Raw genomic sequence first — 15,703 nt, forward strand, 5'->3', positions numbered from 1 at the left:
TTCCGGTTCTCCTCTGCACTCTCCACTCCATTCTCCACCTGCATCTAGAAGGATTAAAAGAGAGCATTTTATTGGAGTACTTCTCAGTATAAAGATAGTACGTACAAAGTGCTCAAATCTCAAATGTGTGTTATTGTTCAGTTGCCCAGTCGTGTCTGACTCTTTGCGACCCCATGGACTGCAGTACACCAGGCCTCCCTGTCCCTTGCCATCTCCTGGAGTTTGCCCAAGTTCACGTCCACTGCCTCAGTGACACCATCCAGCTATGTGCAGCTGGGTGGTTTTCTGCATATGTATGTACCATGTAAATGTCTTATTGATTGAGATACAGAACAATTCCAATAGCCCAGCAGGTTCACCTGTGCCCCTTTCCAATCAATAATCTCCCCAGAGGTAACCAGTATTCAGACTTTAATCCCCAAAGTTAATTTCACCTACCCTTGAGCTTTATTTAAATGGGACCACATAGTATATACTCATTCTCTCTCCCTTTCTTTCAGCATTGTTTGTGAGATCCATGCATCCAGTTGCCTGTATTGGGAATTTCTTCTTTTTCATTGCTGTGTAGTATTTCATTGAAGGAAGGTGCCATCAATAATTCTCCTCTCTTCAGTAGTTGGATGTTAGAGTTGTTTTCAGTTTTTAGCTGTGACGACCATTTTTGTGCACATTCTTTGTGGTCACTTGGTGGCTTTCATTCTCTTGGGTAAATACCTGTGAGTGGAAGTTAGATCATTACACAGACATGTGTTTAGTCTCAGTAAATACTGCCAAACAATTTCCCAAGTGGTTGAACCAATTAACACTCCCACCAGTAATGTATGAGCCTTCTGGTAGCTCCACATTCTTGTCAACCTTGGGAGTTATCATTCCTTTTTAATTTTAGACATTTTGGTGGGAGAATAATGGTATCTCATTGTGCCTGTGATTTGCATTTCCCTAATGATTGACGAAGTTAAAAACTTTTCATATGCTTGTTGTGCAACCAGAGATCATCTTTAGTACATGGTGTAAGTCTTTTGCTAGTGTTTTCTAGATTGGTTTATCTGTTTTTTCTTGATCTAGATATTTTTTTCTTGTTCCTTTAAAAATGTATAGTGGATTTGATTAATCTGTTAGATACATGCACAGGAAATGTGCTTTTCTATCTTTGTCACTCACTTTCCCATCCTCTTAGAACCCCTCACTTTGTCACCACTGAGCCTTTGAATATGGGGTGCCTTCTGCCAGGTGGAATCTCCCCCTCTTCTCTGCCTTACTGGGGCTTGCTCTTTCAAGAGCTAAAGCTAACTCCACCACCTCTGGGAAGCTGGCTCTTCCTGCTCCATGGTCAGCCCCTGTGTTTTGTAGGCGTCAGAGCTCACAGCCCATTGGATGCCCTAAAGCAGGCCGGGGGTACCTGGCTTCTTCGTGCTCCTCTGGGGCAGGATGGTGTCTCATGTGTCACAGCGGCCCCACACCTCGCACGGGGCTGGTTCTCAATCAACCCTTGTGGTAGGTTTTCAGTGATAGGACAGAGGCAGAGCCCAGTTTGCCTGCAAAGGTCCCAGTTTACACTTACAGATACAGTATGGTTATGAATGGCCCCTCCTGGAGGCCCTGAGGGGAGGGGAATAGGAGGGAGTGCCAAGGGACTGATGGGGAAGAGAATATTTGTTTCAGGGACAGACTTGGGTCTAGTGCTGACCTGGTGCCAACATGCTGTGTGTGGTCAGGTAAATCTCTTATCTTCTATGCTTCAGCTTCCTCTTCTGTGAAATGGGGAGAATAAATAAATCTTTCGTTGCTTATGTCTCACAGGGTGGTAATAGGGTAGATGAGATGTCAGATGAGCCTGTGACAGGAGCACAATGCAGAGGCAAAGAGAAGCTGCTCCTGCCCCCAGGGAGCCTCCTGCCCCCAGGCTACCTGGGAGCCCCCAGGTGGTGGCTAAATGTCCTTTTCTGAATGTTGAAAACATTTCATAATTTCAATTAAAGGAATTAAAATATAAAAACATATGTTGGGCCCTTCCAACCCTTTGGATGCTTGTGAGGATCCCCTCCTGTCACCTTGGAGCATCACCGTTGACAGGGCTGGGCACGGTCCAGGGCTGCTATGTGGGCACTCGGTCAGGACTCAGCTCTGACAAAGGAGACTCTCCCTGGGATGGAGCTGGCTGAGGACAGGTGTGCTCAGAGTTGGGGAAGAGTGACTCAGTGGCTGCCGAGGGCCAGGTGCCAGCCTGGGGAGGGGGCGAGGTGGGAAGTGGCAGAGGTGAGCTTGACTGGCTTCCAGAGTCAGAGTCAGGGTGGGGCTTCTTAGAGGCCACAGTTTCTTTGTTCGGAAGGGAGACTGAGACCCAGAAGGCAGACGGGACTTGGCCCATGTCACGTGGGAAATTCTAGGCCAGATCTTCCCATTGACTCCACTTCCCACCTGCCCCATGCTTGCCAGGGGCCAGGAGGCATTTTTCTGGGTTCTGCTCAGGTTTCAGAGGCCTGATGTCACCTAGTGAATCCCTAAACAGAGGGTGTCCTCTGTGTCTTGGCCCTGGGTGTCCCTGCAAGGAGATCCTCAGCATCCTGGGGGGGTTCCCAGAGAAGATGGGGGTGCTGAGCAGGAAGGTGTGGTGCTGGTGCTGATGGTCTGGCTTGTGGAGACAATTGTTGGCATCCTGACATCTTTTCTCAACTCCACAGTCAGTGCCTAGGGGTTGGTGGCCTGAAATTAGCCACAGCGGGAGTATTGATGGAAACAGGGAAATGCTTCAAGAAAGAGTGGTTCCCTGAATGCCAAGTTTCCCATTACCAGCATACCGCTGCCTGGTCCCATCCCCCTCAGCCATACAGCTCCACTTTATGATTTGAAGAAAGGTTTAAGAATTAAAAATAAAAATCATTCTTTTGGACCATTCAATTTGTTTTAATCTACCCTGCAAGTGCCAAGGAAGTCTGTGTGTTGTGGACTAACCTGGGCTAACTTGTATGTCCTGAACTGACCCCTGATTCTGGGCTGTCCTGGGCTAAGCGGTATTACAAGCCAACCCAAGTGCTCTGGGCTAACCATCTGTTTCTGGGCTAACCCAGGCTGATGTGCGTATTCTGGGTTAAGGGGTGGGTCTGGGCTAAGCTGGGAGTGAGTTCTAAGCTAGCCTGGGCTGACACATGTATTCCAAGAGAAGCTGTAGCTTCTGGGCTACCGTGGGAACTTATTCCAGACTACTCTTCAGGACCTGGGCGGGGCGAGGGGGGTCCCTGCTCCTCTCCTGGAGACAAGAGTAGGGTTCAGAGCTCTGGTCCCGATGCCCTCTTATTTTTTCAGGGGTGAGAAAGAGGCCCGCAGTTTTCCTTCCTATAAATGAGAACAACCAGAGGTTAGCAATGAACTTGGAGCTCTGTTGGGAGCGAGAACCTCAAAGGGGCTCAGGAGGCCCAGAGCCAGCCTCTCCTCCTGGACCTGTGGGGGAAGGGGAGGTACGACCAGCTCCTGTGTAGAGCAAGCAAGACTGGGCTGGCCGGGTGAGGGACAATGGGGCCACTGTGGGTTCTGGGGAGGAAGCCAGGCAAGAGAAGGGCTCCCTGCCCGTTCTGACTCTTCCTGCAGAAGGAAGGCGGGGACCTCATTTAAGATGACTCTGGGGATTTCCCTGGTGGTGCAGTGGCTAGGAATCTGCCTGTCAGTGCAGGGGGCAGATCCCTGGTCTGGGAGGATCCCACATGCCGTGGGGCAACTGAGCCCATGTGTCGTAACTACTGAAACCCATGTGCCTAGAGCCTGCGCTCCGCACAAGGGAAGCCACCACAACGAGAAGCCTGTGTACCACAATGAAGAGTAACCCTATCTCACCACAAATAGAGAAAGCCCGTGCAAAGCAATGAAGACCTAGTGCAACCAGTAAATAAATAAATAGACTTGACTCCATTCCCAGCCTCACCGGGAACCCCTCCTTCAAGGGGCATTCATGCACAGCTCTGTGTCAGCCAACGCATCCCTGGCCGCCTGTGGTTTTCGGGGATGGAGGATCACCAACCCAGACTCTGTGGCACCTCTCAGAACCCCTGTCCACGTGACTTCCCTCTAGCCCTGGGTCCATCTTCCACTGCTTCCCCAGGGCACTGAGGTGAGAGCTACTGTATCCCGCACCACTCCCAGCCCCCGGTGACCTCCCTTCTGCCCCAGACTGAAGGGCTGCTTTCTGGGGGGTCTGCTGGGCCTGCTGGGGGAGTTTCCTCCAGCATGTGCACCCTATGGATGTAACTATATCATGCCAGACAGATACAGTGACAATAGCATCAGTGCCCCCAGTACCCCTGAGAAGGCCAGTGCTGACCTCAAAGTGCTGCCCACACCCCGAGTTAGGGACACCCCTCAGTCATCTTCCCCTTCTTCCCCATTCTTCCCTATCTTCCCCAGATGGGCACATCTGTCCTTCCTCCCTCCCTCCAATCAAGCCCCCTCATTCTGACCCTCCTTTAATACCTAGTTCCAGAGTCCCTCCGGAGGGTGGGTGCAGTGCACAGCAGACAGATGCCTCCCCTATCCTCCTTGCAGCTTGCAATTCCTGAACCCATTCCAGCTTTGCTTCTGCCGCTCCCTCTATGTGCCAGACTCTCTCCTCATCCCCTCCTCCAGGAAGCTGTCCCTGATTCCTCACAATGCCTTTCTTCCTTTTCAATTCCTGGAAAACTGCTCCCTCACTCACTGGTGCCCTTTTGGCAACCCCAGGTCACTTCCCGGGATGGGTGGGCCTCAAAACACTCCAGGCCATGTGAGAGACAGGCCCATTCCTGGCTGAGGTCCTTCCATCCATCCGTTGCCTCTGGTAAGGCCAGCACTGCTATCAAGGTCACAACAAGGTCCTTCTCCCATGTTGTCTGGGCTGGCTGGGGCTGGCCAGGGGTCTCCACACTTACAATTGTGCAGGGCAGGGTGGCATCTGGGGTCTGTGGACAGGCAGGCTCTCTGAGCCCTGTGTTTATGGTGGGAATTTTGCTCCGAAATCACCAGCCTCACCTAGTGTTTCTGTTCTCATTCACCCATCATTGTGCCTGTTTGGCCAGAGTTAGGAATGGGTGGGGAATCCTCTATGAAGGGGTTCAAGGTCCTGAAGGATGGGCCTGCCTATCTTTACCTCCAGTTCCTCCAGAAGACGGGCTCCTGGTGGCCCTCTGTATAAAACGCTGACCACCTCCAAAGGCCTGAAGGCCAGCAACTTCTTTTTCTTGCCTGACTCTCCACTCTTGGCAGCAGGCACCTCCACCTCTGGGCCCGCTCCTCCTTCCTCCCCGTGCTCCCCTCTCCCCAAGTCTTCTTTCCTTTCACCTCTCCTTTCCTCTATTCCTCCAAGAAAACACAGTCTTATATTTGAAGGGAAGGGGGCACAATGACTTCTGAGCTCTAGGGGCTTGGTGGGCAAGAGGGAGAGGAGGGCTGGGAGGGAGCAGAGCAGAGGAGGGTTTGGAAAGGCAGAGAAAAAAGTCCAGGAAATGAGGTTTGGGCTACCCTGAGAGTCAGCATAGAGAAGGGCTGCTTTATTCCGTGGGGAACCATCGAAAGTTGATGAGCAGACAGACATGAAGGGCAGGCCTTGGGGACTACTTAGTGGCTATGAATAGGAGAGAAGGGGGCCTGGAGGTGAGGACCAGGTTATGTCCATTCTGGGATCTGAGCATGGGTTTAGGTATTGGGGTAACCTTAGGCTTCAGTTTCCTTTTCTGTCAGGTGGGTAGTAATCCTAAACTAGTGTAAGGAGACCGTATCACGTGAGCAGTGATCTGCCTCATCGTCTCTGGGCACCATGGCCTGCAATTCTGACACTGGTCACTAGGTGGCAGCCAGCCCCCAGGACCCCCATCTGCAGCCCCAAGCGCGGGCCAAGACTTTTCCCCTGAGATGGTCAGTCTCAGAGCTGCCTAATCCAGTCTGCACTTTGTAGGTGGAACCATCTCTCCTTACCCACCCACCAGGGCCTTGGGGCACAGAGGGGAGGCCTGAATGAGAAACTCCCGGTCCACGTGCCTGATATGGGGGCCTCTCTCTGGGGCAGGCCTGTGCCAGGGGACAATTTGTGTAGGGTTGCCAGATGTAGCAAATAAATACAATATTTGGGATATAACTATACTAAATGTTATTCATCATTAATCTGAAATTCAAATTTATCTGGCAACTCTGACTCTGAAGCACTGGCCATCATGAGGGACAAGGCCAATCACTCACATACCTGCTCTGAGCACAGGGCGTGGGCTCAGGTTGCTGGGGCTGAGGGCTGTCAGAAAGGGAGTTGGCACAGGGTGGGTAGACCAGCTTCAGTTCAGTCACTTCCCCTGGATGCCTGTTCGTCTATCCATCTATTCATTCATGGGAAAAAGTGGAAACAGTGGCAGATTTTATTTTCTTGGGTTCTAAAATTACAGTGGATGGTTACTGCAGTCACAAAATTAAAAGATGCTTGCTCCTTGACAGCATATTAAAAAGCAGAGACATCACTTTGCCAACAAAGGTCTGTCTACTCAAAGCTATGTTTTTTCCCAGTAGTCACTTACGGATGTGAAAGTTGGACCATAAAGAAAGCCAAAGAATTGATGCTTTTGAACTGTGGTGCTGGAGAAGACTCTTGAGAGTCTCTTGGACTGCAAGGAGATCAAACCAGTCAATCCTAAAGGAAACCAACCCTAAATGTTCATTGGAGTGACTGATGCTGAAGCTGAAATTCTAATACTGTGGCCACCTGATGCAAAGAGCTGACTCATCAGAAAAGACCCTGATGATGGGGAAGATTGAAGGCAGGAACAGAAGGGGATGACAGAGGATGAGATGGTTGGATGACATCATCGACTCAGTGGACATGAGTTTGAGCAAACTCTGGGAGATAGTGAAGGACAGGAAAGCCTGGTGTTCTGCAGTCCATGGGGTCACAGAGTCAGACATGACTGAGCGACTGAACAACAATCCATCCCTCCCTCCATCCATCCATCCATCCATCCATCCCCCCATCCATCCATCCATCAATCCACCCACCTGTCTGAGTCACTCCGTGAGGACTGGCTAGGCTCTGGGAGCATAGAGACCATGGGCCACTGTCCTCACATTCTCATGGACTCTATTTCTGTCTTTCTAGTTCCAGCCTATCCAGTCTCTCTGGAGCCTTGGCAGAGCCTGGTGGTGGAACCACATGGAATACATGACTTCTGCCTGCTCTGAGAGTTGTGCTCACCATTCTGGCTGGACACACACACTCCACTTTCCCCATCACTGGACTGGGATATTCAGAGGGCCGGAGTGGCTTAGAGTGTTGACAATTGTACCTTTACAGGTAGTCATGCACGTGAGTGGGACTAGGAAGAGCAGGGAAGGGAAAGGGGAAGCAAGGGTTGAGGGAGGGCCACTCTGTGGGCAGGTCCAGAGGGTGGGCCTTCATGTGGAGACAGCACCTGCCTTTCCTTGCCTCCCTGGGGTACAGGGGGCTCAGGACTCAGAAGGCCAGCTCAAGGATGCCTCCTGGAGACCAGCTGACCTCATCTCCTGCTCCCACGATCCCACTCCCATGATGATAGATGTGAAAACTGAGTCCCAGAGAGGTGTAGTGAGTGACTCAAGGCCACACAATGTCCTGCTCCTCATCTGAGTGTATTGCCCTGTGTCCTCCAGGCTCTGATCTGCTCTAGCTCTCAGGCACTGTGAGGCACCTTCTGTCCCCGCAGGGTCCCCAGCAGGCCCTAGGCTGGGCCAACTGCAGTAACACAGCCTGGGGCCTGAAGACCTGCCCTCAGCCACACTCTTCACAGGGAAGAAGATTCACGAGGCAGGTGAGTTAGTTTAAAGGAACCTGCAGTCTTTTTATCACCTTGATGGCTACAGTGGATTTTGTTTCAGGGAATATCTGTAAGACTTTAATTAAATCAGGAACTCAGGCCCCGCCAGCTTCCCTGCTGCTTATCAGCTTCTTAAGGCTGTGATTCATTACCCAGGATTATTTTTTTCATCCCTGAAATAATCTTTAAAGGCCTTCTATCAGGAAGATTAAAACCATAAGTCATACATGCACACATGGTTGCTTTCTTTTTTTCTGCACATGGCGGTGTGGAGCCACCCAGAGGACTGGGCCACACGCTGCCCTGGCCTTCTCGGTCCCTCAGGGACCCTCTGCTGCCCTGGCTGGGGGAGGAGCAAGGGGGTGTGGCCCTCTGGCTGGACAGAGGTCTGGCTGGAGTTGTGGGTGCTGGGGTAGCCTGGGTGGGTGGGAAGCGGGAGAGAAAGGAATTTAGCATTGGGTTTCCGCTGATGTCCTGGGTGAGAAAGGCCAGGCCTGTCACTCATCACCCTCTACCCTCACCAGCAAAATACAAAGGAAAGTAAGAGACCGAGAGACAGACTTAGCTCCTCTCTCGACCTGCAGCTCACCTTTTCCTCTTACTCTTCCTTCTTTGCTTGATGACTCTTCTCCTTCCTTCACTTAACAAACATCCACTGGTCCTGCTCTGGGTCATTGTCTGTTCTGGGTGCTCAGCCGGGCAAGACAGATGAGATGCCTTTTAGGGACACAGACAAGTAGTGAGTGATGACACCACATTTATTTCTCTCTCCCTCTCTTCGACTCTTTGCCTCCCGGTCCCCTTTACCCCATCTCTCTCTGTCTCTGTCTTTGAAACTGGAGAAGCAAGACTTTCTTTTCCAGTGAGAGACAGGACTTCTTACTGGAGGTAGTGACCTTGAACTCATCTTGAACTGCTCACAGTGACTCTCCCCTGGGCCAGCTTCTTCAGGGGCAGGGTGGTCTCAATCCAGGTCCCCAGGCCCTTGAGGATGAATTAAGTCCCTGGTTCAGCCTCTAACGGGAACAAGGCAGTCGGGGGCATGGAGAGAGGAGGGTGGACTTCCTGGAGGAGATGGTCATGAGGACTCGGGTAGGCTACAAAGAACTTGGGTCTGGAGCATAACCTGCTCTGGCCCTCACGCTCTAACCCTTAGGCCCCTAGTGCCTGTTTCATCTCTTTTGAGGGTGAACTATGAGGTGCTGAGACTCAGCTTTTGACAGATGCTTCCCACTCTAGCCCTTGGCCATTGCCAGGTGTAGTGAGTTGTTAGTCACACCACAAGTGTCACAGCTTTGGAGATGTTACTTTGTGCAATGTTGTGGTGGCTGTGTGCATGGGGGCAGATGGGAGCCCAGGAAGTCTCATGTAGAGCTTCCAGGTGGGTCTACCCTGGGACTTGGAATTGCCCTGCACTTGCTGGGGCTGGGAGCAGTCGCAGGTACCATTGGCATGAGTTGGTCTGCAAAAGTGTGTATGTGAAGAAGAAATTTCATGTGCGGATATGGTGGACCGAGATGGAGCAAGGGGACCTGGGAGCTGGGAGCCTGGGGTGAGATGCGGCCTAACCCCCAGCACATGACTTTACTTCCATTCTCTTCCACTTCCAGGCTTTTGCATGGGCTGTTCCCACACATCTTCACCCCCACATCACCTGGGATCATCCACCCATCTCATGCCACACTGCCCAGATGAAGCCAGGTCCGTGGTCAGCCCCTCTCACAGTGTGCAAGGCCCGAGTCCCGAGCAGCCCTGGAGTTGATTTGTGCAGTGACTTGGTGGGACAGGCTCCCTTTGGGGGCTGTCAGCCCCACAGGGCGGGACTGTAGCTGTTGGCTCATGGCTGGGCCCCTCTGCCTGGCAAAAGTCTGCCAAAGGAGAAGACGAGTTGAGGGGAGGGATTTGGAGATGTGGAGTTCCCAAGAGGGGTTGCTTCAGGTCCCTGGTATTGCAGCATGGCCCAGAACAGAAGCATTCTTGGTCCACTTCTGCCCAGAACACTGAGGGTCTTTGTGATGCTGACAACCAGCCAGGCTGGCCCCACAAGGGATCAGATCTGTCAGCCTGGCTCTCTTCTCCTGGGGCCACAGGTGTGGCAGGGGCTCAGGCACATGGGAAAGCCCCCTTCTCTTCCCAGCCTCCTCAGCCTTTCCTGGGTTGGAGTGGGAACTGTAGATGAAGACAATGAGCTGGCACGATCTGGGGGCCGACACTACTGTGACCTCCTCCACATTGCAGGCTGGCCAGGCCGGTAGACATTTATATTTATATTGATTTGTGTCACACATGATGACTTCATTTTCTGAAACAAAACTCAGGAATGTATGCAGAAATGTATGCAGTCAAATCCAGGCCATCTTGGTTTTCTGTAACATCTGCTCCCAACTGTGTGTGTGTGTGTGTGTGTGTGTGTGTGTGTGCATGAAGCCCCAGCATTTTATCAGACAGTGATTGAGTTTCAGGGGCTGTGGGCTGACCTGTGGTTCATCCGAAAGTTGAGGGTGAAGGCTGATCACGGAGAGGCAATTAGCTCGTGATTGCTGGAAAGGCAAAGGTCTCTCCTTATAATGATAGCTCCTGCTTATTGGGCACTCAGCAAGCCCCCTGTGGGAAGTGTTATACGTGTAGCATTTCTGGACTTTGCAACAGCCTTGCAGTGTAATTGTTACTGTCCCATTTTACAGATAAAGGAACAGAGAGGCTAGGGTGCTTCATTCATTCATTCACCCATTCATTCATGCATGCACATGTTCACAGAGTCTTTACAGTAGGTCCACCGTATGCTGGGTCCTTGATGGGAAGTGAGGGAGCTGGCTGAAACTCAGCCCAGCTAGGATTGGACCTGGTCTTTTGCTCTATTGCGGGCCTTCCCTGGCACCATGCCTGCTCAGAAGGAAGAGCCTCAAAGGAGCTTGATAGAAGCTTGAGGATTCGCTGGGTTCACAAACCAAGGATGACAGTGCAGGGAGATGGGGTCCTGATGGGGGCTGGGCTGGTCACCGCTGGAAGGCAGGGCCACTTTGGGCTGCCCAGGGATGCTTGGAATTCATCCCTGGTCTGGTCCTGGCTTGGAGCCACACTTGTGTGCTTCACTCCTACAAAATCGTGGCTAAAAATGGAAAACCTCAACAGTCCTTTATCTTTCTGCCTCTCCTGAGCCCTAATTCTCCCATATTCTCTCAGCGGCAGCCCAGCCCACCTCGGTGCTTGCCTTGGATACAGCACGCTTGAGGTTCTCAAGACCTGTTTGTCTTGTTATATCAACACAGCAGAAGCAGCGGCAGCAAGGCTGATAAAATAATAAAGCTCCTTATTTGCATCAGGCTTGGTTTCATATCCCTGATCTCATTTTGTTCAGTGACCAAAGGAGGGAGATGCTTTTATCATCACCCCCATTTTCAGCTGAGGAAACTGAGCGAGGACTTTCTCTGCCCTGTGGGTGCTTCTGTGCCAAGATTTCGCCAAAGCTCCTTTCACTTGATATTGGGTGGGGGCAGTAAAGCCAAAGGCAGCAGAGGTTTGTACCTGAAAGAGAAAACTTTGCAGTCACAATCTTGGCGTTGAAGTCTCAAGTACTCTGGGCTCAGTTTCCTCATCTGTATAATGGGGCTAATGAGGGCACCTCCCCCCACCCCCACCCTTTTACGTGACTCTTTTGGGATTAAGTGAGATGCTGTGTGTGTAACCCTGTTGGTACAATGCCGGCACAGAGTAGGTCAGGATGAAAAGTGATGAGGAGGAGAAGAGTGGAAAGGGGGCAAGACAGTCACCCCCTTGCTGCAGAATCTAAGCTAAGAAGTATGGGAAAATGTCCCTGGCAGCTCATGGGCAGGTGGGCTTTCCCAGCCAGAGGGAGGAGGCAGATGGCAGCATGTGCTTGGCCAGGAGCTAGGGATGTGGGGTCAAACCACCTCCCTGAACCTCTCTTTCTACCTTTATGAAATGGGAGTGAGCCACCTGTCTGCTTTTCCAGTGCCATCCGGCAGCTCAAACCATGTCACAGATGTGAAAGATCTTAGGAAAATTTCTGGCATTGCTTAAATCAGAGAACAATAGGCATTTCCAGTACTATCAATAATTTCCTCTGTTTTACCTCTCAAAATACAAAGAAAAGACTCCTGCCCGAGAAGCTTCTAGCCCAAGATGATTCATTCCCTCCCTGTGAGTCCCTGCAGCTTCCTGCGGCACCATTCCATCTGCACCCCGCACCCCCAGCCCTCTCTGCTCCAAGGGTCTTGGTGGTCTGTTTGAGACCCTGGGGTCTGGCGCGATGGCTCCTGGAAGCCGTGATGCCACAAGCTTGCTTGGTGACTGCTCTAATCTCAGGGCTTTTGTCAAACAGTTTGGGTTGTTGGGAGGGTCCAGTGAGGTAGTGTGTGGATGTGTGTGTAACACACGTTGGGTGCTCAAGACATATTAGGCCCTCTTTTCTTGACTTCTCAGTCCTAAGTCTCCCCCTTCTTGAATATACACTTTATCTACAAGATGAGGGGGTTGGATTGAAAGGATGGCAAAGCACGAGGCTATTCTTGGGACTACCCCACACTCTCCAAGGGGCAGGCCGGCACCACTAATCAACTGGAATCAACCTCAGAATCCCTCTTGACCGAGGATCCAGGGAACCTCAACCAATCAGTTCACACAGAGTCTGAACTTCTAAGGGCTGGAACAGTCCTGGTATGGGAAGGCTCAAGGATTCTACATGGGGGAGGGTGGATTTAACACTCGATGTGTGAGAACAGGAGGAAGAAGAGGGGGAGGGGAAAAGGAGGAAGATGATAATCCCTCTATATGCGTAAGACCTGCTGCTTCCAGAGGGTGCCCTGAGACACAGGAGGGCCTGCCTGGCAAAGACGTACAGGTTGGAGGCTGGGAACCCCAGGCCTGGGGTTCAGTACCTGTCCTTTCCCAACTGTTGGCTCCAAACAGGCTCCAATACATGTCATCGCCACCATCATTTACTAAGGGCTTACTCTGCCAGGTCTTCAGCTGGGCATGTGGGTCTGTGACTTCACTAATCCTCAAAGCCCCACTCATCCCCATTTTATAGACAGAGAGGCAGAGACTAAAACATGGGGACTTGGTCGCTAAGGTTGCACCTCCAGACAGGAGCTGAGCTGTAAACTCCCATCTGTTCCTGCTGGATTTACTCAGGCCATTAGCCAGGTCCCTGACATCAAATGAATTCTATAATTTGTAAATGCAGCTGAGTGGCTTTTACAGAGGAATGTCGGGAAGTGATAAAAAAAATCTTCGATAGATTTACGGAGCAGCCGAATGCCAGCATTTTACCCCCTCCTGCTTTCTCCAGGAGCCACACACGACCAGAGAGGAGACCCAGGAAGGCTTTTGTGGCCAACAGCCAGGCCTTCCATCGACTTGTACAAGACAGGTTTATGGCGGCCCAGAGGAGACCAGGAATGCAGGGCAAGAGGCAGAAGGCTGCCTCTGTCTAGGGCTCAGGCGGGAATGTGACAGGCTGGCAGGTGAAGCCTGGCAGGGTGCTAGGAAGTTCTTTGGATGGCAGGCTGACAGAGGCATTTCTGAGGCTATTTCTCCACCTGCCCTTTCCCTGCCTCAACCCCATCCTCTAAAGCACCGGGAACATACATGCCTGCCCCTTCTTTTAGGTCACCAACCTTCAGACACTTAAGACCGTGCTCATGCCCTCTCCCAGGGGCATCTGGGCCATGTCTTCTCCAGCCAGTGCCCCTCTGTTTAATCCAGCACATCAGAGATGCGCTGTAACTAACAAGCTGCCTGGTGTGGTGGTGAGCTCCCCAGAGCTGGGGGCATTCAAGCAGAGGCTGTGAGAATGAGCTGGGGTGAGGCAATTAAGCTGGATGGCCTCTAAGACTCTTTCTCATCCTCTTTGATTCTAGCCTGGCCCTGGCATACATGGAAGCCACTGGAAGGGTCTGCCAGGAAGCTAGAGTGAGGTGACCAACTTGGTTTGCTCAAGACTAAGGAGTTTCCAGGGTTGTGGGACTCAGTGCTAAAACTAGGAAAGTCTCTTTCCCTTCCTCTTTCTCTGGCAGCTGGGCAGAGGAAGGAGGGACCTGCCCTCCACTGGTTTCCCTGGTGTAACCTGCCCCAGCTGCTGTCAGGCTGTCTGCAGCCCAGCCTCACCTGCTTCTTCCTGCCCCAGCTTCCCTGCTCCCTGCATGGTGGAGGTGGAGAGGGTGGAGACTGGTGAGGGCTGAGGCAGGAGCCTCCCCCTGCTCAAGGCTGCTCTTCACAGCGGGAGGGCAGACCTAGAGTGTGGAGGACCCTGGGCCCCTTCAGGGAAACAGAGCTGTTCAGGGGTCAGTCCTCAGCAGGGCAGGGCTGGGGCCCTGAAGCTCCCTGTGGCTGGACTTCAGCCCCTCCATGCGGCCTGGCACCCGGCAGAGGTGGGGCGGGGGCAGGGTGGGAGCAGATGGTCCCAGGATGGGGCAGTGGCAACCGGGAAGCTCAGGCCCTGGGCTGACCTCACCACTGACCTGGGGTACACCACTGCCCTCTCTGAGCCTCAGTGTCCTCACGGGGGTAGAAGAGAGTCCCCTGTTCCTGCCATTCACTGTGTGGCCCGGATGGTGGGATCTATAGCTCTGACACTTCAGCGGGTGCAGGGGGTGATTCTTAACATGAACACAGGCCTAATTCTTGCTCAGATTACCAGGGGGTGGACCTCAGGCTTGCTCTTCATCACACACATGCTGAGCAATGTGCAAATTCCCTCATGGCTTCTGCACCTGAATCTGTGTACACCCACCCACCTCCACATAGGCACACCCCACTCATCCACACAGACACACCTTCAGACACCCCCGTACACCTTCATATCCCCCCGTGCTTGCACACCCTCAAGCACACATACAGCCACCCCCCACCCCTAGCACTGCCTTCCCAGGGCAAGTGATGGAGCAGCAGAGACATGGCATTTCAGGATGAAGAACTGTGGGAGAGCCTTGCTCTGCAGCACAGGTGGGACTCAGAGACTCTGGGAAACAGCAGGGTGGGGAGGCAGGTCACCCACAGCCTGTAGGTGAGGAGTCCTGAGTAGATTCCTCCAGCCTAGGTCCCGGGCGCTGGGTCCTGCAGGGGTGCCAGAGGGCCCTGCTCCCCTCTCACAACCTGGTTCCTGGAAGCGGCCGGGCGAGCCCAGCCTCACATCCCTGACCCTGAGCTTTAGCCTTCTTTAAAATGCAGGAGGACACGTGGTGGGGGGAGTGGAGGTGACTGGCCCAAGGTTGTGCAGAAACCAGGAAGGAAACCAGATCTCTCCCGAGAGGCTACGAGATGCTCTAGAAATGTGACACATGAAGGTTGCGGAGGAGCCTGCGGGAGGAAGGGCTTTCATCTGCCTGGGCCCCCGGAATGCTTGACTCACAAAGGCCAGAGGCTCCTCCAAGGGGCCATATATGCAGGGGCCCACTGGGAGAAAAGCCGGGTGGAGCCAGGGGCCAGTGGCTCTGGCTGCTTCTCCCTCGGGGGTCTCTCTGCCTCCCTCCCCGCCCCCATCTCCTGGTCTGCTTACCTGTCCGTCTGTCTTGCTCTAGACTCTTGCTCTAGTTCTGGCCACAGCCTCAGTCCACATCCCAAAGAGCCTTGTCTGCGGTTGCCTCTCCCCTGGGCCAGCACCGGTACCAGGCCACGTGATCCGTCCCAGGCTGCCACGTTCATCCCGGTCCAAATACTGCCATCTGGCGGTGTGGGCGGGCCATCCCAGCTCCAAGGAGACATGGAGGTCAGTCTTCCCGGAAGAGGGAGTCAGGGCCCAATCTTGAAGGAGAAGCACGATTTCAAAGAGCGGTGGAAGTTCTAGCTCAGGGGATGCTAGAAATGTCGACTGGGGACTGGCCTGCCTGGAGGGCCGTTGCAGCCGTGGAATGGGTCAGAATAAGTACAGGGTGAGAAGGTTGGGCTGA

At 52.8% G+C, this 15,703-nt stretch overlaps 1 long non-coding RNA gene across 1 annotated transcript; it reads right to left on the reverse strand.

The window, feature by feature from the left end:
- Positions 1–231: 231 nt before the first annotated feature.
- LOC122709532 lies at positions 232–15,420 on the reverse strand. The gene is made up of 3 exons (XR_006345548.1): positions 15,313–15,420; positions 8,383–8,510; positions 232–714 (listed from the first exon to the last, which is right to left on the reverse strand). It is a non-coding gene; the product is annotated as an uncharacterized LOC122709532 (long non-coding RNA).
- Positions 15,421–15,703: the final 283 nt, after the last annotated feature.

The sequence above is a fragment of the Cervus elaphus genome, chromosome 15 (assembly GCF_910594005.1).
Source record: "Cervus elaphus chromosome 15, mCerEla1.1, whole genome shotgun sequence".
NCBI lineage: Eukaryota > Metazoa > Chordata > Mammalia > Artiodactyla > Cervidae > Cervus > Cervus elaphus.